This window comes from Oratosquilla oratoria, unplaced genomic scaffold (assembly GCF_046742065.1).
Source record: "Oratosquilla oratoria isolate Oo_2021 unplaced genomic scaffold, ASM4674206v1 SCAFFOLD69, whole genome shotgun sequence".
In the NCBI taxonomy this organism is placed as follows: Eukaryota; Metazoa; Arthropoda; class Malacostraca; order Stomatopoda; family Squillidae; genus Oratosquilla; species Oratosquilla oratoria.
The window spans coordinates 105,001-117,127 of record NW_027467733.1 but is presented as its reverse complement, the minus strand read 5'-3'; the positions used below and the strand labels follow the sequence as shown (position 1 = coordinate 117,127).

The 12,127-nt window shown below is 39.6% G+C and overlaps 1 protein-coding gene across 2 annotated transcripts in view; it reads right to left on the bottom strand.

Moving 5' to 3' along the window:
- Ogg1 (8-oxoguanine DNA glycosylase) overlaps positions 1–9,538 on the bottom strand; it is a 39,284-nt gene extending 29,746 nt beyond the window's left edge. The window contains exon 1 of one of the 2 annotated variants that reach the window (XM_076182564.1): positions 9,445–9,538. The gene's annotated coding sequence lies outside the window, so the exon portion shown is untranslated. Of the gene's footprint in view, positions 1–5,339; positions 5,466–9,444 lie in introns of those variants that run through there. The other variant, XM_076182565.1, reaches the window with a different exon arrangement.
- Positions 9,539–12,127: the final 2,589 nt, after the last annotated feature.

Genomic DNA, 12,127 nt, shown 5'->3' with positions numbered 1-12,127 from the left:
TATATATATACATACACATATATATATATATAATCATAGAATAAATCATGAATATATATAATTTATATATACATATTTCTATATATGACCCAGGGTGATGAGCAAGCTGCAGGGATGACCCATCATCCAGGGAGAGCCAAGATGAGAGGGAGGGAGGGGTGGTGAATGGGAGTGGAACAGGTAGGGATGAAATGGGTAGGGGTAGAATTATGCCTTTAGACTTTGGCTACCTCTCTTGTATAGGGGAAAAAGCCCTTGGTATACTTATAGATACATATGTTGTAATGAAACTCTGAGAACAGTTTGGACTGTCTTCTATTTCATTTATTATAGTCTGTGCCTATCATAAGCACAGACCTTCAGAGTATAGGATTTCACATTCCTAGACAGGAAATTGGTCATAATCTGCTCCCCCTGGAGGGTTCCGCTCCCCGCTGTCACCTATACACCAACCTGCAAGAGTGACCTGCCCCTACTACAGAAACAAGTAGCTCTAGAAACCATCGCCAAAGTGACCTCTTCCCTCCCGGCTCTCCATACAATATGGACAGACGGGTCGCTGCAACCAGACAGAAACACGGGCTGTGCCATCTACTCGCCTAGTATGGTTCCACCCCATGGAGGCTGGGTTGGATGCCAACTACCAGGTTTTCTTAGCTCAACTTCCCCTTTGAAGCTACAGAGAGTAGGATGTCTAGTCCTATCCCCATCCTGACTCAAGTGGGAACACTCAGTGGCACTATTCGACCCCCCCCCCCCCCCCCCGAAGGTTTGGGAAAAAAAAAAAAAAAAAAAAAAAAAAAACATTCAAAGAAGTGGTACAGGACAGTAATAAGAGTTGGGGGACAGCATAACAGACAGACAGTTGCAGTATAATGAAATATCCTCATTTCTCTATGAACAGAGATTTCCTTTACCACAGACAAAATGATGTGTGGTTCTGGTCTGTAGGGGTGGCCTATATAGACCCTAAAGTATCAGCTGCATGCTACTGAGCTACTTTTAGCCCTACAATAACATGTAACCAATATGCCAGACAGGGGTATGGATGGGGTAAAAGGGGCATTTGGGAAAGTGGGAAATGTCTATTGAGGAAGGGAGAAGACAGAAGTTAGGGGTGAGTGGAGAATGGTTGTGTATGGATGATGCTGTGATGCATGGAAAGGAGTGGGTGGGGGATGGGGGGGGAGTATATTTGAATGATATTTTGATGCAACCTGAAGGGATTTTTCCAGTCTCCTGGTAGTTTTCCTTCTTTGAGTGAGCATTCAATTATTTTGTATATTTTTCCTGTTAGTTTGTCTATACATTCCTTCAGTACAGTAAGTTCTTGTTATATGGTACATATGCGTTCCAGAAAACCTTACTGCAAATTGAAATTACCGTATACTGAACCCCTTATAACATGTAATAATAGGATATGGCAGATGTACCTTCTCCCTGCTCTTTCCTCTTCAAAACACGAGCAGATACCGTATCTGTGAATTTTTCTTACCGTAAATAGAATCGAGGGTAGCAATTACCAAATACTGTAACTGAATTTATTGGATAAAGAATTACCGTATAAGGAGGATTCACTGTATCCAGTTTGCAATTCCGTCCGGGCCATGTGACTTGTTAACGTCAAGCTTTAATAGTTGATTCCTTATTTCATTCTGAGTAATACTTAATTTCTTCAATGGAGGAAATCTTACTTCAAAGGAGAAAGTTGAAGGTAAATATGGATAAAAGGTGATTAGAAGTACAAGGGGAGAAGATGGCAGAGAGTTGGAAATAATTCTTAAAGGAGAGATCGGGAAGAGGTGGATAGCTTTGGGTATTTGAGGTTGGTTGTGACAAGAAAGGGAGGAGTAGAGGTAGAAGTAAATTGTATACTGAGAGAAACAAGTAAATGCCTTGGGGGATTAAAAAGTGTCATGGGAAATAGGGATTTGGGAATGGATGCAGAGGAGACTATATGAAGGAGTGATAGAGAGACAGATAGATAGACAGATAGACTTTATTTGGCAAAGGATCAATATACATGAAGTGCAGAAAATGACAAGAACACATAGTTCGAAATAATAATTGCAAATTGCTGAGGATAACACAAAAAGCATGTACGCTTATTTCCAAAGGTACTGTATGGGGTAGAGACATGAAATTTAAGAGAGGCAGAGGAAAGTTTAAATGTGTTTGAGATGAAATGTCTGAGAAGTATGGTAGGGGTTTCCTCATTTCTCACTATCCAACCTTTAGGTTGGATAGTGAGAAATGAGGAGGTAAGGAGGAGAGCTGGGGTGGAAAAAGAGATGGAAGATAGGGTTAACCTTTTCAATACATGTTAAATTCTTGCATGTATTACTCATTCTCTTTCACTCCAAGTAATAATAAACACAGAAAACATGATCAAACCAGTTCACAGAATTTGGGGGTTAGCCTACTCAGCTACAACTACAAAATAAACATAATTACGATGCCGACACTGGCATCCATCCTCATATACCCACTTGTGCCTCATGACACCTACGTAGGTGTCATCATATCGAAGATGTTAGTGAAAAAGTATTGGGATGGTCTGGACACATGGAAAGAATGAAGGAAGGAGGATTAGTAAAAGAGATGTAGAAGGCAGAGGTGGAGGGAGTGAACTTCAGGGGATGACCAAGAATGAGATGAATGGATGGGGTGAAAGGGGCATTGTGCAAGAAGGGAATATCTGTTGAGTGAAGGGAGATAGGGGTGAGTGAAGAATGGCTGTGTATAGATAATATTGTGATGAAAGGAAAGGTGTGGGGGATGGGAGGCTAGAGAGTGGTTATGTATGAATGATATTTTGATGCTGCCCAATGGGATTTCTCTCCATCTTCTCTTTTTTTGCATGAGGGGATGATTAACCTACTTAACCTAACTGATGCTTAGTAATTCAGTACCTCAAATTCTAAAAATCACTCGGGTCATCGTCGTCATCACAGATGCTGACGGCCTGATTGTTATTGTACCTCGGGCAATTAACAGATGATGGCAGAACCCCGTGTTCTCTCACAAAGTCCAAGGAAGCCCTATTGTCTTTGTAACAGTGCTTTTAACATCACCTGGAGTTGGTGAACACCCGGTCCACAACGTGAAAGCCATCGTCTGACAGTGACTGGACTGGCATGGCGTCCATACCATATCCTAGTGGCTTCATTTGTTAGTAAATTTGCTTGTAGCAAGGTTTTTTGTTTTTTTATTTCCGCCGAGAAAATCACATACAGGTAGTCGTAGACTTACGACCTATGCGACTTACGACTGATCGACCACGAGATAGTGCAATAATATTTAACATTTAATAGAGTAATAGAATTGCAATGTTATGCCTGGCAGTGCAGTACAATTACTTTGCACGCCACGAGACGCAAGTACGACAATTTTGGCAGGCTGCCGGCAGCGTCAGCATTTCAGCCAGCTAAATATTCTTTTATTTTGTTTGTTTGAAGTAAAATGTTTCCTAATTTTGCATTGCATTTTGTATTTTTATATATTCTGCAATTAATAAAATGTAACAGTAAAACTTTTTTTATGCCTAGGCTAGTTTGTTGTCGATAACAATATGTTCGGTACAGTCCGTAAACGAAAAGAATGTGTTTTGAAATAAAATTTTATCTTACATTTTGTATTTTTATATGTTTTGCAATTAATAAAATGTAACAGTAAAACTTTTTTATGCTTAGTCTGTTGTCGATAACAATATGTTCTGTACAGCATTTTGTATTTTTATGTTTTGCGATTAATAAAATGTAACAGTAAACTTTGTTTATGCTCTATTGTCGATATTTTCGGTATAGCACGTAAACGAAAAGAATGTGTTTTGAAATAGAAATTTTCCTAATTGTGCCTTGCAATGATTTTAATTTAACAAACAAAAAAGTATTTGTAGGTCAAAGATGACAGGACTTTATTCAGTATGCGTAGGCCTAGGCTGCGTTTCCTAACAAAAATTATAAAAAGTTAATGAATATTAAAGAACGTAGCTCAAAGATAATACGATTTTATTCAGTATGCATACGTTTCATAAAGAAAGTCTGGTGGTAAAATAATAATGTTGAAAAATACAGTATCTAATATCATAGGTCAAAGATGATAGGTTTTTATTCAGTATGCTTAGGCCTAAGCTACGTTTCCCAAAGAAAATCATATAAAATCATAAAAAGGTTAAAAATACTATACAACATAGTTCAAAGATGCTAAGATTATTTCAGTATGTTAAATATAATATACAAAACATATATACAGTAACAAAAATAATATATAAAGGGTAATATATACTGTAATATATAAAATCCGACTTGCGTCCAGATCGACTTACGACCTGTCTGTCGGAACCGAACTCGGTCGTAAGTCGACGACTACCTGTATTATGTTCATGTATTATAATTTACAAAATCAATATTTAATTTTCTACTGCTATATCATGTAGGTGTGCACAACTAAAATAATACCAAAAGAACTCTTAAAAGTAAAAACAGGAAAAATGTGAAACTGATTACTATACAAAACTGTATAGGTGTCTCTTTTATCCTTTAATCTAAATAATCACACTATGATCTATCAAAAATAGATAACAGAGAAGGGACAAGCTGGAGTAAACAGCAACTCCAGTTCTACCTTAGATACAGGGGCAGTTGCTAGTAAAGCGGGGGGAAATTGACAGTCCAAGCTCTGACCACACTAAAACAATAAAAGAATCTCACCCCACTGAGGCAACTCCTAAGGCTAAGGTTCACAATTCCGCAGAGAAGCAGGCCACCGCCACCACCCAGGCAAGCCTACCTGACGGTTTAGGCCTAGACAAACCTCCTCAAAACAGGGATGGGCCTAATGGCCAGGATACTAAAGCTAAACCTGCCATCTCTCCACCCTTACTTGAACCCAAGAATTGCCAAGAAACCCCTATTTGTCGGTACTATAAGAAGGGGCAATGTAAGTATGGAAATCTAGGTAGAGAATGCAACTTCAGACATCCAAAACCATGCCGCCAGCTACTGATGCATGGCACACGAGATGACCGTGGTTGCAAACTAGGGAGAAAATGCCCACAGTTCTGCCCACTGATGTGCAGAAACTCCATAAGGCACAACATATGCCGTGTTGAGTCCTGTAAATACCTGTATGTTAAAGGAACATGGAGGCCCAATGAAGCTAAAACTCAGGTGGCAAACTCAAACACCAACAACAAAAGAGCTGGTGACTTGAGAAGCGAACCAGAAAACATCAGATGCAGGCCAGCACCAGGGGGCAGTCCCAGACTCTCTAACAAACATAAACTCTCCTTTTTTAGAAATAGCGAAAGGGCTACAGACCACAATGCAAACACTAACCAAAGCTGCAGAGTCACAGGGCATGATACTGTCCACTCTTATGCAAGGCTCAGCCGATGTTCCCTTGGGCATCCGTCGTCCAAACCAACTAGAGACTATCCTAATGGGCACCATACAGGGCCTCTATCCTAAAAGCAACAAAAGTAAAGTTTTCTTTCTTAGAGAACTAACATTAGAAGAGGACTCCATGTTCATTGCCCTAACAGAGACTCACCTGGTAAATGATGTGAAGACTCTGAGATAGAAATAACCAACTACACCCCATTTAGAACTGATAGAGAAAAAAGAAGCCATGATGGTGCAATAATCTGTCAGAAATGATCTAGCTGCACATACCAAGACTCTGTTATCCCACTCAAATGGGGTAATAGAACTCATCATCCTACAAATAACACAAACAAACCTAATCATAATAAATTGTTACTGCCCACCCCTAGCAAGCTTCACAAATGCAACAAATAGATTAAATGAAGTATTGGAGTCTATTCCATTCGCCATGACAGATATTATAATGTGTGGTGATTTCAACTTCCCCTTTATATGTTGGCCAGATGGCAGAACCTGTGGGGGCACTCTAGAAGACCAAGCCCAAGCCAAACTCCTTCTATAGACTGCTGACAAACTGTTTCTTAACCAACAAATAATGAAGCCAACAAGACAGAGCAACATTCTTGACCTCTACTTCATCAATAAAGATGATTCAGTTAGCAACTACAAGATGGAGAAAACAATCTTCTAAGACAACAACATAATTCTAGTTAACACAACATACAGGAAAAGTAGGACTCCTCAGGAACACACGACTCCAACAGACATGACTCCCTTTGCCAGCTTCAACTTCTTCAGTGAAAAGGTACACTGGGTACAGATGCAGCAGGAGCTTAGGGAAATAGACTGGAACCTGGTACTACAGGAACCCAATCCCAACACCAAATTAAACATACTGATGAGGACACTGCTGGAGATGTGTACTACCTATGTGCCATGAAAAAATAAGAGAAAAGATCAAAGATACACCATCCCACATGACAGAAAAATCCTTATGAGAAAAAGTACCTACCTCAACAATAAACTAAGAAAAAGTAGCAATGACACCCAAAAGCTCTCAATCATTACAAAAATAGCAGATATTGAACAAAAAATCAAGCACTACCACAAGGACCAGAGGAGAACTGAGGAGAACCAAGCTATAGAAAATATAAAGCACAATCCCATATTCTTCTACAGTTACTGTAAAAAATTCTTGAAGACCAAATCGCAGATTGGACTCCTTGTAACTGACCAAGGAACCACAACAGACAACCTACAAGAAACCTGGCAGATGCTGGCACACCAGTACAACAGTGTGTTTAGCATACCAAAGAAGCAACCAATAATCCATGACCCCGCAACATTTTTCAATAAAGAGACAACGACAACCAATCAAAACCAACTCACCGACCTTCAAGTCACAGTAAATGACATCATAAAGGCAATAAAGGAGCAAAGGATAAATCTGGCCGCTAGACCAGATGGCATTCTGGCGATCCTACTCCTAAAATGCAGCAAGGTCTTAGCTGTCCCAATCCATATGTTGTGGCAATCTTCCCTGGACAAAGGTAAGATCCCGGTGTTACTGAAGCAAGCCATAATAAGCCCAATATATAAAGGAGGAGACAGGCTTTGCCAAAGAATTATCAACCAGTTGCCCTCACGTCCCACATCATCAAAGTAATTGAGAAATGCATAAGGAATAAACTGTTTGAATACCTCGAAAAGAATAACCTTATATAAGAGAACCAGCATGGTTTTAGAAAAGGTCGATCCTGCCTCTCAAACCTAATGACACACTACGGCTGGCTGCTAAGGAACCTGTTAGAGGGGAAGAATGTTGATGTAGTATTTCTAGACTTTGCCAAAGCCTTCGACAAGGTAGACCATGGAGTCCTACACCACAAAGCAAGGTACCTAGGAATCTCAGGGAAGCTAGGAATATGGCTTCACAACTTCCTGACAGACCGTACCCAAACAGTCGCAGTTGATGGCCTGAAGTCCAGCGAAACCAAAGTACCGTAGTAAGTGAAGTACCACAAGGCTCTGTCCTTGGCCCCCCTCCTACTCTTAATTTATATGAATGACATAAATAGGAGAGTGGACTCAACCCTCCTGTCTTTTGCCAATGATACCCACGTTAGTCATGCAGTGCTGAAAAGTGAAGATGTACACCATCTATAAGACAACCTCAATATGGTCTGCGCTTGGGCTAACGATTGCAATATGCAGTTCAATGAAGAGAAGTTTGAGGTCATGAGATATGGCACCAACCAATATATTAAAGATAACACCAAACTGTACACAGAGAGGAATGAAAATCACACCCAAAGCCCATGTAAAATGTCCGGGTATATATCTAGGTGATGGCGCCACTTTCTAGCCCCACATCACGCAGACCGTGAAAGGAGTATGGGGAATGGCCAGCTGGGTATTACGGACTTTCTCCTCAAGAGAGGCAGAGGTAATGGTAACCCTTTGGAAGGTACTAATTTGACCTATCCTGGACTACTGTAGCTAACTCTGGTCACCACATAAACAAAGAGATGTCCATAGGCTTGAGGCTGTCCAAAGAAATTACACCAGGTTTATTAGAGGGATGAAGGATCTCAATTATTGGGATCGCTTGGAAGCACTGGGATTCTACTCCCAACAAAGTAGCAGAGAAAGGTATAGGGTCATCCATACATGGAAAATCCTGGAGGGCCTTGTTTCTGACCCCACACCCTCAACAATCAAGCCATATCACAGTATAAGGCACGGATGCAGGTGTGAGAGACAAACGCTCCCACCAAGAGCCCCAGAGAGGGTTAAGACATTACTGGCATCCAGCCTAGGTCACGAGGGTCCAAAAATTTTCAACACTCTTCCAAAACAAGTGAGAGAGATCCAACAGCCTGGCAGACAGCTTCAAGCATGTGTTGGACAGATTTTTATGGAAGGTGCCAGACAAGCCCCCAATGCCATCAGTAGGTTGTTTTCCAACACAATAACTGACCAACTGGCCCTTGTGAGGAGGGTCTCACTAATTGCCGAACAAACCGAACAAAACCGAGAAAAGCTGAACAAAACAACAAAACCCAAACAAGGACGGGTTTTGCTCAAATGCACACTTCTATATATGTATGGTTGCATTATTTGAACTATTTTCTTTAAGATGTGTGATTTCCATGTAATATGATCAAAGAGAACTTACGTTTTTATCCTCTGCAATTTTACCGACCCCCAGCTACGACTCGTCCAGCCCGCCGTCTATGATTACTGGTGGTATGGATCAAACTACACTTTACGGTTGTGTTAAGAGTGTAACAGACTGCATATAGTTGAATTATTTGAATTATTTAAACAGTAAGAAACTTAAAAGAGTGTAGTTTGATCCATATCACCAGTGATCATAGACGGCGGGCTGGACGAGTCGTAGCTGGGGTCGGTAAAATTGCAGAGGATAAAAACGTAAGTTCTCTTTGATCATATTACATGGAAATCACACATTTTAAAGAAAATAGTTCAAATAATGCAACCATATATATATAGAAGTGTGCATTTGAGCAAAACCCGTCCTTGTTTGGGTTTTGTTGTTTTGTTCGGCTTTTCTCGGTTTTGTTCGGTTTGTTCGGCAATTAGTGAGACCGTGTGAGAGGAGGGACAGCAGGACTGGCAGCAGCGGTAAACCACTAAAGGTGTGAGGATAGACCTCAGAACATCTCCAAGTAAACCAAGTATGAAGTAAGTATTAGTATTCATAAGCATGACTAATAATTAAATAATATCTCTATCCCTATTTTTAGGTAGAAGTTATTACAAATTACCTACTTAATATTGCTTAACAGAAATGTGATCTAAGTATTCAGTGGCATACACAAATATTTTTCCTAACAAACATACTAAGGAAGAAAAATTATAATCCGACTCTATAATTATAATAATAATAATTATAATAAGATAAGGGTACCGAGTCAATCCACAACTTGGAAGCAAAAATTAAAATATATTAATATAACATCGTATATTTGTCACGAAAATATCATCGAGTACCTAAAACATTCACCGTACTGTAATAAGAATACATACACACTTATGTGAAATACAAATATTAATCTTAAATATTACTCTCGTGTAGTCTCCGCGCTTTCGTATTCCGATGTTGATAAACAAACGATGTGTTTTCATAGTTCATCATGGACGCGATAAAGCAATGATAGTTCACGAAACAACACCATAATGCAATTGGAAAAATACATTTTAAATTGTGACCAAATTAACCATATGCATTGATATGTTCAGATATTTTATTTTTTATGCATGTATATCACTATCAACATATTTCGTCACCACATATTTATCATAGCTACCACAAAAAGAGGTTAATCACTGGGTAAGCTGTCAGGGAAGCTGTGGTGTCCTTTACATTTGTAAAGAACACCACAGTTAACTCTAGTATGATACTGCGTTCAAATACAGTTTAACAACACACGTAATCTATGACATGCTGTCTAATAAAAAAGACACACATGAATGTCGTGTGTGTGACATTATTTCGATTACGCTGCTGAATTGAAATAGGTTGAACATTATTTTAATTAACCCCTTTCACCTGATGGAAATATCAACCCATTCTGTTTTGACTTATTACAAACTACTGTATCTTATTTGACTCACTCTTTGGGTGACACAAGGTCTAGGCAGTGTGAGTGACGTCACACATTGATGAGTTTCAGATCGAAGCTCGAAAACCCAGTTTTGGACGACAGTGGGAGTAATACTATATCGAATTTAGGAACAAGTTCCTTCAAGACTCGCTAGGTTACCAAGAATGGGGTCGAAAAGGTCCTACATCTCTAAGCCCTCTTTGGCGTCTTCACAGACCTCTCGGGGAAGGTCTTCCTCAGCACTTAGGATCCTGAACTCGGTCCTACAACGGGAGGACTTCGACCGAAATTCGGCGAGAAGTTGAGAACGACCGCTGTCCTTCTCTGCGAGGTCAAGTTGCAGTAGGAGTTCCTCAGGCCAGGCTCCAGAGGGACTGGTCGATAAATACATCGAAACGAGTCCCTCGTGAACGGCGAGATGGAGGTTCTCAGTATCGAAAGCCAGATCGCTGACGAGATCAGTAATCTATCTACGAGGGAATTTCTACAAAAGACAGTGGCTCTCTCCGGAAATTCAATTTTGAATTATGAAACTTTGAGACGGGATACTATTGATTCAATATTTTTGCTCAACATTATTGTTCCTCAGTCCATGTGAATCTATTATAGAAATTTCCCTGTTTATGATACTGAAGATTACGTGCTATTTTTTTTATTATTATTATCAATTGTATATGTATATCTTTATTAGTCTTGTAAGATTACTAATAGTTTGGTATGTATGATATGTATGTTTTTTGTGCATTAACCATTCCGTCATTTTATTGGCAACTGCAGTCAAAGACATGCTAAAAGGCAAAACAAAGACAAATGCTTAACAAAGACATATTATAGAGCAAGAATAACACTTAATGTATGACGAGTTAGTGTAGAAAAATAGTATCTTATCTCAGCCAAGGATAATACGATACTATATTTTACTATTTATTTCGTTATCGTCCTTATATCAAACTACTGTAGATTGGCCGTTTTCTATTAATGTAAGAAGTGATAGAGAACGTTACCTTTTTGTTTTGTATTAATGAAGCTGCATATATGGTTTTATGTGAATATAAAATACACCCATTCACCATATACACAAAGACATACATTCATAAATGTATAAGTGCATGCATACATACGCACACATATACATGCTTTGCAGAAACCATTGGGAAAATGAAACATATGGTGATAGAATGTTCTCGTCTATTTGCAATCGGGTACACACACACACACACACACACACACACACACACACACATTTTTTATAATTGTTCTATGTATATTTCTATTTGTTTACTTCAATTTTTTATTTTTTTCTAGTTTATATAATTCTTATTTCTTGTTTTTATGTATATACTTTATTTTGTTTGATTCACCATTCTATTTATTTATCTATTCTTTTTCAAAATTCTAAGTGTATGTATTTTTTCTTTTATTATGGTGGCACATATATAGTAGAAACCGTGTGCATGTTATGGTTGAGAAATTTATCATTTTTCTGTCTGAATCGTGCCGACATCGGTTCTTGGGCCATTTCTTTCAATTCTTAATTCCGAAAAGTTCTGCCGCGTTGGTTTTGACGGCGATGGTGACGGCGCCGGCCGCCTCGGCCCTCCTCGCAAGCGCCTGGGGGGGCGTTGTAGTAGTTATAGTAGTAATAGTTGGGATTGTCGCAAGCGCCTGGGGGGGCGTTGTAGTAGTAATAGTAGTAACAGTTCGGATTGTCGCTGTACACACTTTGCCTCGTGTCGAATACCTGTTCCCTCCTGATATCGTGGATTGGGTGGTGGTACTGGCGATGGGCATTGTTTTGATGGTGTGAATGGTGATGATAATCTTGACTTTTTTGATAATTATTGTAGCCCCTTGTTTTAGTATTGCGGCCACCTCGGTGCTGGACGGGCTGGCTTTGGTTAAGATGAGGCTTTCTGGCAGCTTGGGCCATTTTTCTTTTTGCCTTTCGTTGAAGGGCAGAGTTAGTCTGAGGCTCTCTCCCGAGCTCTTCCTTCTTAACTTCTGCCAAATATGTCTTGTATTTTTGTGTTCTTCGTTCCTTGTGAGGGGACATTGATTCTGCGTCCTGTGTCACATTTTGGAACGATTTTTTAAGAGGCCCATGAGTGG